Genomic DNA, 14,212 nt, shown 5'->3' on the forward strand with positions numbered 1-14,212 from the left:
GTTTCATGTGGCTTGACATCTGGTGAAGACATGACAAAAAGTTTGTCCTTGCGCTCTTTAGCTGCATGCTGCAGGCAGCTCTAATTTGCATTGGCCATCAGCCTCCAAGAGGAAGTTCTCCTCAGGGAGCAGTGCTGTTTACCAACAACAGGGCCACCTCTGCTGTTACACAGTGGGCACATGTCTGGTCTAGGGACTGCTGTGCTGCTTTTGAGCTGCTAAAAGATTCCTGTTGTGACAGCGACCTCACACAAGGCAGTACTAAGCTTTCCCCGCCAAGAGAGGACTGGCCTGCAGCGAGTCCAACAGTTAGGTGTGTGCCACTGCCAGGACTCAGTTCTTATCTCTTAAGCTAAAGTGTCTGTCACCCTCCCACCTCAGTGTTTCCCTCAGGCAGGCCAAAACTGCCAACTTTTAATCTATTAAACTTGTGGGGTTTTACTCTATTTAGTACTGTGATCCAAGTGAGAATACACTGCACAATGCCTGAATTATCTCATCACACAGAGAAAGAAGGGCCCCTGTCCTGCAGGTGTGATTTCACCTACAGCCTGACCATTCCCTGCCCCCAAAATCCCTAGCCCTGTGGCTCTCCCTCCCTTGTAGCAGCACTAGCCCTTGAGCAGCTGTGCAAGCTAAATCCTTTCTCCGCTCCGGTTCATCCCACAGCCAAATTAATCCCAGTGCCAGCCCAAGGGGGTGGGATAGTGCAGCTGGAGGCCGGAGGGGCAGTCTGGATGGTGCTGCCTTTTCTCAATGCTCACTGAGATCAGGTAAAGCGGATCACGAAAACATGTCCTAAAATACTACCTGGCACAAACTCTCCTGACAGTCAAGGCAGGGCTGGAGAATTCCTCAAGGCTTTCTCTTCAACCACGTACATTTTGTTTATGTCTAAATCTTTCCAAGTCTTGACTTTCCAGCACACCATATATAGTATATTTAATGTATAGTGAAGATAATTAAATCCTAAACATGTGATCTGTGATACAGCTGAGCTTGTGAGGAGTGACAGCTCAGGGAATAAATCAACAGAATGAATCTTTGAAATTGGAATTTATTTCTGCACAGTTGCCGGGCGAGGCACTTGAGGTTTACTCAGCTTTGACCTCAAAGGCCCCAAGCAATGACTGCAGTAGTAAGTCTATGAAAATGCCACATTTGCTCTGATAGAAAGGGCTGAAGGAGGGGCTGATTGAACGATTGGTGTGAGAAATATCGGTGATACTGAATCTGGGCAGGGGGGCGTCTTCCAGAGCCAGATACAAGCAGTTCACTCCAGAGACAGACAGGCATGGCAAGCGAATGTGATGTGGTTAAAGCACGGCAGAGCTCTCCAAAGGGTAGGGCAAATCTGGGCATGTCAGGGACCTCAAGAAGGAGCTCAGGGAAAAGGAGTCCTGGGTGCCCAGAATTTCACTGCAGCTCTCTGTGGTTATAAGGTAAATCCTGCTGGATCAGTCACAGCCATAGGAATGAGAGAGACGTGAGGAACCCTGCTACGTGCCTGTGTGAGCAGCAGACACTGCTTTGGGTGTTTGCCATAAGGTACTTGCTTCTGGAATGAATGGCTCTGGGCTTCAGGAATACCCTGGGTGCACCCCCATATGTTCTCCTGCAGCTGTGCCTGAGTGTTGTAAGCTATTTAAATTCAAAGATCAAGTGTTAGCTACCAGCTCCCTGTGCTAGTAGGAGGGAGCCAGCCGTTACCCTGGGGCAGGGGTGAGCCAGCAGGTGCCCTCACTGTAGGGCCCCACATGTGTGGAGTGAGGATGTTCCAGTACCAGTTCCAGTTAAGCAGTTTGGGTGCAGCCACCCAGCTTTGGAGGCTGAGAGGTTTTTCCCGGAGTGTTCCTGGACCCTTTTGATTTACTTACAGACACAAGTCATACAGACCAAAGCAAGATTTAGCCTCAGGAAAAAGGTGCAAAGGGAACTTTTTTTACAAGCTTTCTGAGCAGATGATCCTGTAACTCTGGGGTTTGACACCCTTCTAGAAAGAACGTACCTTTCACATTAAAGAGTGGGCCCCAAATCTTAAAAGTATTGCTAGCTTTTCCCCTCCCCTCCCCTTAAATACACCCACATATGCATGCTTCACATTTATGGTGTGGTCATCCTCACCATTGCCTTAGGGCCAGTTGTTGTAATCTTCTCTCTAGTCCTTGTAAAGGGGGCTGCGATTGCTATTGTAACAAGAAACAACAGTTGCTGACCACTGTAAGCTAAAGACTTTGCTATAAAGGGAGGACGAAAAATTAAGTTAAAAACAAGTAAAAATTGAGCTGAGTACACAATAATATTCTCATCAGACCTCCTCGACAGATGGGCAGGGCAATATATATCCTTTCACCTTTCCCCTTTGGCAAGAGTGTTGTGTGTTATCATGCAGTGTATTCTAAGAAAAGCATCTGCCATACTGTCCTGAAGAATTCATTTCTCGCAAGCCCTCCCCCTTTTCAGTTTGAGAGCTGTGGGTTTGTATGAAGCGTCATTGTAAAACAGGTCTACCACAGCCAAATGTCATCTGGCATACTGTATTCTCAGAACCAGCAATACCGCGCCCTAGGCAGGAATGATGAAATATCTATGAAACATGCATGAGCCAAGTCTTTCCTTTTGTACCCTCCTCAGCACTGCTGGTTTTTGCTTTAATGTTGAATGGGTGTCTAGCACAGCTGGGTCCCCCTATCAGATGTCCTCAAGAAGGGAATGTGCTCCTTGCTTTTTCTACTCTGTATTGCTCGCAGTTGTGCTGGGCAGGCCACAGCTGAAAGCTTGGTTCCCTTCTGCAGGTGACAGACCCTTTTGCACTGAGGTCCAGTTGCAGAGATTCACATGGCCCCAGACAAGGCACACAAGGCACATTACATCAGGTGTTACAGGAGATAAGGAAAAGGCGCTATCAGTATTACGGGGGTACAGCCCAGAGCTTGAACAAATCCAGTCCTTCAAGTTCATTCCTCACTGCACAGTCACTAACAGCACCATTCCCCAGTCAGCCGGTGAGGCCTTGGGGGTGTAGTATCCTGGTGGGAGCACCACACAGGAAAAAAAAACAGTGGAAGTCCTCTGGATATGTTTGTGCAGAGCCTAATTGTCCTGCCAGGGAACACTTCATCATCACCACGCATGGCTTGGTGCTGCTATTGTCATAACTCTTACAGGGCTAATGGAGTATCACTGCATGCGGATGTGAGTGGAGAAGCCCAAAGTTTATCAGTAGTTTGGGAGCTTATGGTGAATGTGGGGAATATTTCCTGCTCTCCTGGGATGGAGTCATACTTTGTCTTGCACAGGTTTAAACCAGGAATAGTTGACTAGATCAAGCAAAGCTTGTTCCTGGGTTTTGTACCAGCGGGCTTTGTTTAGGGACTAAGACAAGCAAGCACTATGGAGTGAACAGAGTTCTGAGAACTGTGGCAAATCTCCTGGAGCCTCCAGTTCCCTCATTTTGCATTCATAGAGAGAAAGAATCAGCAAAGAGGCCCCCTCCCCCCCCCCCCCCCCGACCTTCTTTTCCCCTCCCCACATCCTCTCATGTGGGAACTCTCCAAGCCAGGCCTGGGAGACCTCTGGTACTCAGCACTGAAAGCTGCTGCTTGCAGGAACATTTGTTACTTTTGGAAATGCATCAAATTCCTTGGGACCCTGGGGAGAGACTGAATGGGATCTTAGCAGAGGAGGCACCTCCAAACTCTTCTTCCCACATGCAGTTTTCCTAGGCTCAGCTCACAAACCGCCCATGTTGAACAGAGGACTGCAAGCCGTTGTGTGCAGCAGCACACGGCGGTAAGTGGTTTGCCAGAAGCTTTCCCTCCAGCTACGTAACTTGAGCCTCTTCTTCTTGTGGCAGTGCAGTTAGATGCATGGCCCAAAACTGAGGCAAAGCACGTCCCAAAATCCGTGGGGTGCTGCTAGTTACATCCCTGCGGGCCTTTAATGGCAGAAGGAGAATTTTGATCCTGATGGATCAGCAGGTGGAGAAACACTGTTCATTGATGTACCAGGAACCGCCACCTTTCCTAGCTGCGCCCTCCTGTCCCCCAACTGCTTGTGGCAGAAGGGCTGTGGATCAGTGCGAGTGCGAGCAGAGTCAAGATGGGGCCTTCGGCCCCGCGTCGCCCTTCGGGGAAGGGGCGCGTGCCGTGGCTTTGGGAAGAGATTCGCTGCAGGAGAGCAGTTCATCGCCTTCTCCAGCCGGGCGGGCGGGGGGACAGGCAGGAGAGGACCGGCCCAGCGGCGCTGCAGCCCGCGGCAGCCCCGCGGGCTCGGCGCCCGCCGGGCAGAGACGAGCGGGAACACCCGGCCCCGGCCCCGGCCCCGGCCCCGGGCCCGGGCCGCTCTCCGGGCTGTCCCGCAGCCCCCGCGCCCGCGGCTCGGTGCCGCAGCAGCGCAGCGGCGGGCGGCGGCCGCGGGGGGGCGCGCTGGCAGCCGGGCCCGCGCGGGGCGGGGCGGGGCCGGGCCCGCGCGGCGGGGTGGGCGCGGCGCGGGGCCGGAGGCGGCCGGAGGCCGGAGCGGGCCCGTGAGGTGCGGCAGCGGGAGCCGCGGCCGGGGCGGGCGGCGGCCGGCGGCCGGGCGCCGCGTTGGTGCCCGCAGTTCGCTGCCATTCCGGCTGGCGGAAACCACCTCTCGGCTTTGTGGGAGGGCCGCCGCCCCCCCAACCTGCCCCCCCTCGCGCCTCCCTACCTGCTGTTTTGCCTTCTCTCGCGCGGTGTGTTTCCCTTCCCTTTAGCGCCCCAAAGGCATCCCAGCATGAGCCCCGCTGCCCGTGCGAAGGCCAGAAGGGAGCGAGCGGTGTGGGGGGAGCGTGCCTCGGGGCGGTGCTGCGGGGCCCGCTGCGGCGGGCTGCGAGACCGCGGCGTGGTCGGCGGGAGGCGGCGGCGTGAATGCAGCTTTCTGTGAACTTTGGATGCTGCCGGAGCCCGGTGCTTTTCCAACAGCGCACCCGCAGCAAATAGGAGCATACCGAATGCACCCGCTGGAGAGCTTGGGGAAGAGAAACGTGATCTCTTCAACCACGTATGAACGTTTCTTGTTTAATATCCGTGACTCCAAAGCTCCCATGCAAGAATGAACCCCTGGTTTTTTAGTCCAGGGGCAGCACTGAAGTGCTGTACGAACGCTAGAAGTTTAAAGGCGAGGAAATGGCTTGCGGAATTTTTTAATGTCCTTTCAGTCATTTAAAATCACTCTGCCTTGTACACTTGTGTCACAGTTAGTAAAGCAATCGAATTTCTAAGTGTCGGGCACACACAGTGAGCTATTTCAAATGATGACGGTTGCCATTTTATTCTGAAAGCAACAAAGGCATCGGTGAGCATTAAATTTCAGGATCGTATTTTGTATTTCCTCATTCCCTCTTTTATTGTTACAGGCTCCTTTTAATTCTTGATTCATTTCTTTCCTTCTGTTCTATTTATTTATCTCTTTTCAGCTCAAAGGCCGCCCATGTACAGAAACTTAGTTTGTTTTATTATTGCGAGGGCTTGGGTTGAAGCTATATGTTTATGTATTTTTAACCAAAAATAACACAACCCTATATCAGTTTCTAGCTTTCTGTTGTTTAGCAAGTTGCTCAGCCTTTGCATGCAAAAGCTCACTGGTGTACTGCAAAACTTCACTGTGTCTGAATTTTTAGCATACGTCCTCTCCACCATAATTAGCAACCCTCACTCTGCACACTGTTGAGTCATCATCCAAATATTCCTGTTTTCATCTATTTTTTCATCATGGTCAAGTCAGACTGTGAATCCAAATGACCCCTGAATACTGGGTGGATAACATTTTTACCTGAAATGATTAAAGCTTTGAGGATGAGAATCCCCCTGTGTTCAAGGGAAAAAGCTGAATTTCTGTGCAACCAAGTAAAAATTGGAAGAGTAAATAGAGCTGTTACCTGTGCGTTCCCCACTGTGAGACATGATTACTTCAGGCAACACCTCAGGCTCATCTGAGTGTTGTTGTAGCTCTTAGGGGATGGCTGGGCTTAGATGAGCAGTGTGCTCCTGTCCCCCAAATTACCATATATGAATTACTGTGCCACTGATGTGGTTAGCTGAGCAGTCATGGTACAGAGGGAGTTTTGTGAGGCCGTTTCAGCTGAGTAGCTCTTTGGCAGTTGTCTGCTTCTGTGAAACTCTGGACGCTGTAAAGCCTTTTAATTCTTTTTCTCTTAGCAAGCATTCAAGCCTCTTCTCTGAGGGCTTGCATGTAGCCTGTGTTGCTTAAGTCCATCTGTGAAGTCTTCGAAAGTCTTGAGACCAAGCATACCAGCTTGTGTGAAGAGCTGGGTCAGGATTTTCTTGCTGGGGGTCTGTGGCGTAACTTTGCTCAAGCCAGAAGCAGAAGACCTTCAAGAAGCACAAGCAACCTGTTTTCCCAGATTTGTCTTCTAACTGATCAGAGAAAACACTTGGACTTAGCTAGGCAGGAGTTAAGAGCAGTAGATGAGGTTGGGCCGTTATTAATTGGCACGTTTCAGTGGGTCAGAGCCAGAGAGCAGAGCCTCATTGCTGGCAGTGGTGCTAATCAGGACACAGTACCTGATGTTAGTCGAATGTGTCAGAAGATTATTGACAGCACAGCAAGCTCTGGCTGCAGCTCTTGTTTGTTTAGATGGCAATGAATGATTAGGGCAGAATCAGGCCCTCTAGAAAGATCATTTCAATGTCTCAAAATTCTAAATTATTGCCTGGTTTATGCTGTGTAAATGGTCACAGAACTGGCTGTTGGGTCTAGCAAGGAGTTGTGTTAAACAAATATACACCCATTGCAACAGAGGGGATGTGCTGCTGTAGTTACATGATAGAGTAGTATCCAGTAGAAAATCTTAGTTGAGGTGCTGACTAGCCTATCCTGTTTTAAAGTACATTTGGGTTAATGCCTTCTTTCAGTACTATAGTAATGTGTTTATTCCTTTTGTCTTTTGTTAGTCTGGCACATAGGTAAACTAGTGTCAGAATAATTTAAAAATCAAGTTGTAAAAGGAGGTGAGACATTTCTGTTCTTAAAATAGCAGTTTCATTTGAATCTGTTGAATGAGATGATAGATTTATCTGGGGAAGGGATGTGTATGTGTGTGGGTACACTGCCTCCTTTGAAGATAGCTCCCTTAACTGTGACAGACAATAAAGAAGTCTGCACTGGAAGGATTTCTCCTCTAGTCTGAATTTTCTGCACCACCTTGACCAGACTTTCTTAGGCAAAAGTCACTCCAGACTTGAAGCAGATAAGTCTTCCTTCTGCAAGCACTTGGTTAATATCTAGGTCTGGGTGACAGCAGATAGGAACTGTCCCTTAGAGGCTCTCTGGTAATAAAGGAAAGGTCCCGCTGTTCTCATCAGTGGGGCTGGAGGTCACAGCCACATTTAGAGGAGCAGCAAGCAGTTTTCTAACCACCTGTGAGGAAATACCTGCTCTTCTACAGACGGATGTCAGCAGTGATATCTTGCTACTCCCTGCCCAGATCACTTTTCCTTTCCAGCTGATGTTGTGGACTAAGCCAATGATATTATGCTCCTCGGATTTCTGGCAGAGTAGCCAGCTCAAAGAGAAGATGAACCAAACGGAAGGTAGAGCGGAGCACGAGAGATGGGAAGGTTTTTCTCTGGGAACTGCCTAAGGCAGGCTGCTAGCCAATGCAGGTGTCTGCATCTAAGGCAGTTCTCCAGAGCCCACTTCAAATCAGCAGAGAGAAATCATCTGCTTACTGGAGATGTCAGCAGTTAGGTGAGATGAACCCCACTTCTTTAGGCTCTCTGTCATTGGCCATGAGTGTGGACTCACTGTAGTGTCAAGTATAGATCTACATAAAATGACTGAAATACAGGTAATTTTAACCATGTGGACTGGAAACTTAAAATCACGGCATTTTTGTGAATAAACAAAGCAACTAGGAAAATGGGGAAATGGGTCTCTGCAGTCCTGGTAAGAAACACAATCAGTCTGACAGGAACGAAAGAACTCAGTTCAGAGAAGGTCATGAAGATTTGACATCAAATCAGGGGCTGAACTATTTCTAGAGCAAAATATTCATGAATACAAGCTATTATATTTATATTATATGATTATAGTATAATGAAATGGAGAAGCAAACTAAATACATCATCTCCTGTGAGATTGAGTAAGTATTTGTGCTCCTTCACTGAGGACTCTTTCCCAGTTTTCATTTTTTTGCCACAACAAATTTCTCCTATCTTCCACCAGGGTGTTACTTTATTGTGCACCAGAGGAGGGAGATACATGCCCACAAACCTTCTGAGAAACACATTTACAGGAAGTAAAAAACACCCAAGCAAGTCTTTCTGCCCCACTCTCTGTGTGGAGAGTAAGCCCTTACTCTCTTTCACACCAGTTAAATGGCTTAGCTCAGGATTAAACTAGTGCTAGCTATTGAAAATGTAGTGGGCTACATAGTGATCATCACATGGTCTTCACCAAGTGCTGCAATGCATGAGTATTATCTGAGGAAATCATAGCCCAATGGGTGTCATACACAAATGATAATCACTGTTGTTCTAAGAAGTCCATCTTTTTAATTGCTTTGCTGGCAGATGGATTCTGCAGAAGGTCTCATTTTCTCACTGCAGGCTGCCTTTGGTTTTTCACACTTTCTAATCAGATAATTCAGTATGGTTTTGTATTGGGTTTGTGTGGCAAGGTTTTGGTAGCTGGGGGGGGGGGGCTGCAGGGGTGGCTTCTGTGAGTAGCTGCTAGCAGCTTCCTCTATATCAGATAGAGCTAACACTAGCCAGCTCCAAGACAGACCCACCACTGGCCAAGGCTGAGCCCACCAGTGACGGTGGCAGTGCCTCTGGGATAACATATTTAAGAAGGGGGGGGAAAAAACCCTGGCAGCCGAAGAGAGGAGTGAGAATACGTTAGAGAAACAACCCTGCAGATACCAAGGTCAGTGGAGAAGGAGGAGGAGGAGATGCTCCAGGCGCTGGAGCAGAGATTCCCCTGCAGCCCGTGGTGAAGACCCTGGTGAGGCAGGCTGTCCCCCTGCAGCCCATGAAGGTCCACAGTGGAGCAGATATCCACCCTGCAGCCCATGGAGGACCCCACACCAGAGCAGGTGGATGCCCAAAGAAGACTGTGACCCCATGGGCAGCCCATGCTGGAGCAGGCTTTTGGCAGGACTTGTGACCCCGTGGGGGACCCACACTGGAGCAGTCTGTGCCTGAAGGACTGCAACCCATGGAAAGGACCCATGCTGGAGCAGTTTGTGAAGAACTGTAGCGCATGAGAAGGACTTATGTTGGAGAAGTTTGTGGAGGACTGTGTCCTGTGGGAGGGACCTCATGCTGGAGCAGGGGAAGAGTGTGAGGAGTCCTCCCCTTGCGGAGGAAGGAGCGGCAGAAACAACGTGTGATGAACTAACCCCACCTCCCATTCCCCATCCCCCTGCGCCACTGCTGGGAGGAGATAGAGAAAATTGGGAGTAAAGTTAAGCCCAGGAAGAAGGGAGGGGTGCGCAGAAGTTGTTTTTAAGATTTAGTTTTTATTTCTTATTATTCTACACTGATTTGACTGGTAATAATTTAAATTAATTTTTTTCCTCAAGTCAAGTCTGTTTTGCTTGTGACAGTAATTGGCGAGTGATCTCCCTGTCCTTATCTCAACCCGTGAGCATTTCATTGTATTTCCTCTCCCCTGTCCAGCTGAGGAGGGGAGTGATATAGTGGCTTTGGTGGGCACCTGCCATCCAGCCAGGGTCAACCCACTATAGGTTTGCAGACACATCACACTCCATAGACATATACACCACTAAAAAGGTCTCATGGTTTTTTTCCTGCAGTGTTGGAGTTGCTCCATACTGGTGACTTAACCCTTCATAACCTAAAACAACTCCATAGAAAAGAAAAAAGATTTTACACAGGTGAGGGTTGCCATTTTAGCTTTGAGATAATGGAGCAACTTCTACTTTTTCTCTATCCTTCTTGCTGTGTGAAAGAAATGAAAGGTTGACAGTCAGGCTCTCCATTTAGATGAAAGATTCAAGCTTCAAGCTGTCTCCTGAAATACTTTTTTAAGTAAGAGCATCTGCAAACTTTTTGCAAAATTATTGGCTTTTTTGGCAGGGAAAAGATAAGTTGATCCAACATTTTGGCCTCATATGGGGCTCTTTCAAAGTGTATGGAGAACTCAAAGGCTTTTAAAAGATCCCATGCCCTAAAAACTTAATGGATTATTTAGGCAGTCTGCAAACTTCAGCCTTGTAGTGCCTGAATTGGTCAGGAGTCCCTGTCTTATTTAAATCACTTTCAGGTACTTGTCCCTGGGGAATAGAGATCCCATATTGATATGTGGTTTTGTTGCTTCAGATCTGATTCCTTGAAGAGGGTCTGTTTGTCTTTCTTTTCCTTGGTTGTAACAGAAGTTTGTTTTGAATGTGCAGCTGGTTTTTGTGTCTCACTCTTCACCATGAGAATTTTGACCTCAAGACTCAGGCTGTTGCCAATGGCTAAGTTTCTTCTGAGGTTTTGAAGGAACTCTTCCTGTCCTCTCTGTGTGCAGGACTCACCAAGCCACATCAAGAGGGCTTTGCTTCAGGAGCAGAGACCTCGGATTTGAGGGCAAAAGAACCTTTAGGCAGCCTCTGTGCTTGTATTTTTGTATTAGTCCTTCAAACCAACTTATGAGTTGCCATACTATTTCCTTAGGGAATGAGATTCCTGCTCTAATATAGAGGTATCTCTTCCTACAGTTGATGTCATCAGTGAGATTCAGTTATTTGCTAAACAAATACCAGCACATACTGATACTGCAAAGAGGGCACAGCACTTGTGCTTTCATTCAGCATCACCATAACCAATTTCCCTATCCAGTCAGTTAATATTTGCAAGCAGAGCTGGAACCCAGAGGCCAATGGGCTGTAGATGACAAATTTATTTTGATCCAAGGAAGGGAGGATTCCTTTGAAATAAGAAGTATTTGATAATAGAACACCAGTGTTGAAATCTAAATTAAAATGATCCAATTGCCATGGCTTTCTTGCTGCAGAAGAAGGTTAATTAAGCAGCAATCCCTTCTCCTGAGCAGCCTCTGCTTTGAGAGAATGAGTTACAACATGAGCTGGAGTCTACAGTATATAATGCCGTTAGGTTTATTACCCCCCCCTTTTACAGCTTGCAGTAAAGAGAACTGTTGCAAGTAATGAATGAAGTGGATATAATGCTGCAGTCAAGGTCAGGGTGAGGCATAAAATGCAGAGCCCAACGCACATGCTTCCAGGAGAAAGCACCACCATTTGTCAGGAAAGGAAAGTGGGATCAGCTCTTACTTTCAGTGCAGAGAAATCTCTATTTCACATGTCTCTGGCAGCATCCTACCAAAACTCTCCAGGAATGATATGTGAGAGCAGAAAGGAAGTTAATGTAAGTGTCAGTAGCCTGGGAAGAGAGAGATTGTTCAACCAATTAGCCAGAAACTGGAGACAGTCCTCTGCAGATTGCTGGCTATGGCAGATTATATGTGCTGTTATGAAAAAACAGATGGCTCCAGTTCCTAATTTCATGCTCTTGCACCAGTCTAAATCCCAGACAGTCACTGCTGACAGTTCATTGTTGTTTAGCAGAGAGATGTAGAATGTTTTCCTTTTCTCAAGCATTAAACTGGTGCTTGACTGAAAACAAAGCCGGCTAAGCCCAAAAGGCAGTAACAGTATATATTCTTTTCTTTTCATTCCTTTTTCCTTGATTATACACCCAATTTAAAAACAAACAACCACACATGCCAATCATATTACAATTCCTTACATTTTCTTGTATTCTATTTCCCGGTCAATCAGCTCTCATCTGTTTTGCTTTTACCCTCTAAACTCTTCAGGGCATGGAATATCACTTTTCAGCTTGTACAGTGTGAAAAAATAGATCTTTGGTTATTACTGTAATATAAATGCATATTTGTGATCGTAATGATTGCAATTGCAGAAAATGGAAATCATGAAAATTATTTCTTAAAGCTCCTGTTAAAAGCCATGAGATGATTGCTAACTAATGATAGAAAACATACTTCTTTCAGGAAAAGCTAGTCCATTATGAAGGCTTAATATCTTCCACTGGAGCAGCTAGGTTTGTTGGAAACAAGACACCATTTCCAGATGGAGCATAGGTCTGTGTGTTTATGTTCTGATGTAAAATGCATGTGAAAAGCCTCAAGAGTTCTGGGTCCCCCAGGATGTGGCAAGGGAGTTAGTAAGATCTACATTGCAAGAGGGCAGACTGATGCATTCAAATAGCAAATTCCTTCAGGCATGGTTTTTTCCATTAGAAAGGGCCACATCTTGCCAACTAGAGAACAAGGCAATCAGCAGTCACTGAGGAGCATGGACTATTTGTGCAAGGAGACCTTACAGTGAGCAAAGCTGGGGAAATAGAAAAGCATGCTGGCATAACTGTAAAAGAAACATTAATTATATACTCACAAACCTGTCTATAAGTGGATGTGTTTACCCCCTTCCAACCATATACACGTCCCCCATGGGGAAAAGCATTTTCAGTACATTCTAATTTGAGGGGGTGAGGTGGGGCTAGAGAACCATAAAAGAGCTTCCTTCTGCCCTTTGAGAAACACTCATTTGCTTTCTGGCTTGGGTATGTGTGCTTGAAATGCACTCTGTCCCTCCTCCTTCTATCACGCCCAATACTGTGATGTTGCAAATTTGTTGCAAGTCAAGGATCAGCAATTCTCACCCTAGATGGAACTGCTTCAGAGCAGTGCTGTGCTTGAATACAGTGTGAGAGGATTACCTGTGGTTTCTGGGTTGTGAAATGAGATATCACTTACAGAGCTCTCTGTTGATACTGCTTTCTTGGCTTCCCTTTGATGATGACTCGTGTAGCCATATAAATAAGTGATAAAGTGAAAAATAAGCTCTAGTAAGACCACAGCTCTTATGGCTAGGTGTGTTCCAAGTGGTAGATAAGAGGCCCATCACAATGGAAATGAAATGTGTGAAAGGAGGAAAACAAGAACATTTATGTGTTTCTGTCCCAGGCCCTGCAACTTTGCAGGTTTATTTTTGTGATACTTCCCCCTCCATGGCTTTTAGTGCTGACATTTGCTGAGGAAGGGACAAGGATCTGTTACAATACTTTCCAAAGTTATTACTGGCATTTGTACTACAATATGAGGAGCTTGGCTAAGACTTGGGGTTCCAGGTACTGTACAAAAATGTAGTGACTAGTAATACATAGCCCAAAGAGCTTGCAGTCTCAATAAGGAAGATACATAGGAAGTGCCAACATAAACTCAGAGGCTGTACTGAGGATAAAGTGTATCTATCTCTGCTTCTCTGTGCTATCTCTACCTTACACTGCTTCTGCCAAGTTTTTCTAATGACCCCTCAGCCCAGTTGATCTTGGCCACCAAATTGTTGAGTTGTAGGGACAGAAGATGTCTTTGACCAGCTTCTTAGCTACCCAGAGATTCAAAGAGCTTCAGGGCATCTGCAGGAATAGATGAAGGAATAGATTCAGTCTATTCTAGAGAGTGGCAGGTATGTTGCAGGTTAATGTAATCCTGAAAAGCCAGTAGAAGAAACTCTCTAAGACTCATTTTGGAGTTTTAGAAAGCAGGCAATCTTTATTGCAGCACTAGATGCATGGGGGATAATTCCACCTAGTGTGCGTGCCACAGCTTCAGCACAAACAGGTTATATGGAGTAACAATTACATATTAATCAGATTAGTATACATACACATAAAAATTATTGTAACTGATTATCATAGTACTGCCTACATCCAGTCATGTGCAATGAAGAATTCATTTGAGTCAAAGAGCTGCTTTTATGACCACCAACCCATTTGAGATTCTGTAGGCTGTCCTTGAAGTCTTTGTTCTTGTCCTTGTTCTTTGGTCTTGAAGCTTAACGCAGTTTCAATCACACGTGGTCAGTTTCAACATTGTTCTCATCTAGCGTACAGGAACATCTAGTCATAAGAGCAAAGAACTGCAAAACTTATGAGTAACTACCACTACTAGTTAATTGTTTGGCTGTACTTTTGTCTATTGTTTCAATTATAGTGTTAGTATAAGATTCCTGATAATTATTTACCAATTCTCACTTATACAATCACCTAGCAGCAAACCAGTTTCCACAGCTGGTACAAAATATTAAAACCATCAAAATATTTAGACATACCATGCAGAATGTATGGACATATGCTATCAAATACACACGGTAGTATATATTATTTAATGTTTT

Source organism: Accipiter gentilis, chromosome 1 (genome assembly GCF_929443795.1).
Source record: "Accipiter gentilis chromosome 1, bAccGen1.1, whole genome shotgun sequence".
NCBI lineage: Eukaryota > Metazoa > Chordata > Aves > Accipitriformes > Accipitridae > Astur > Astur gentilis.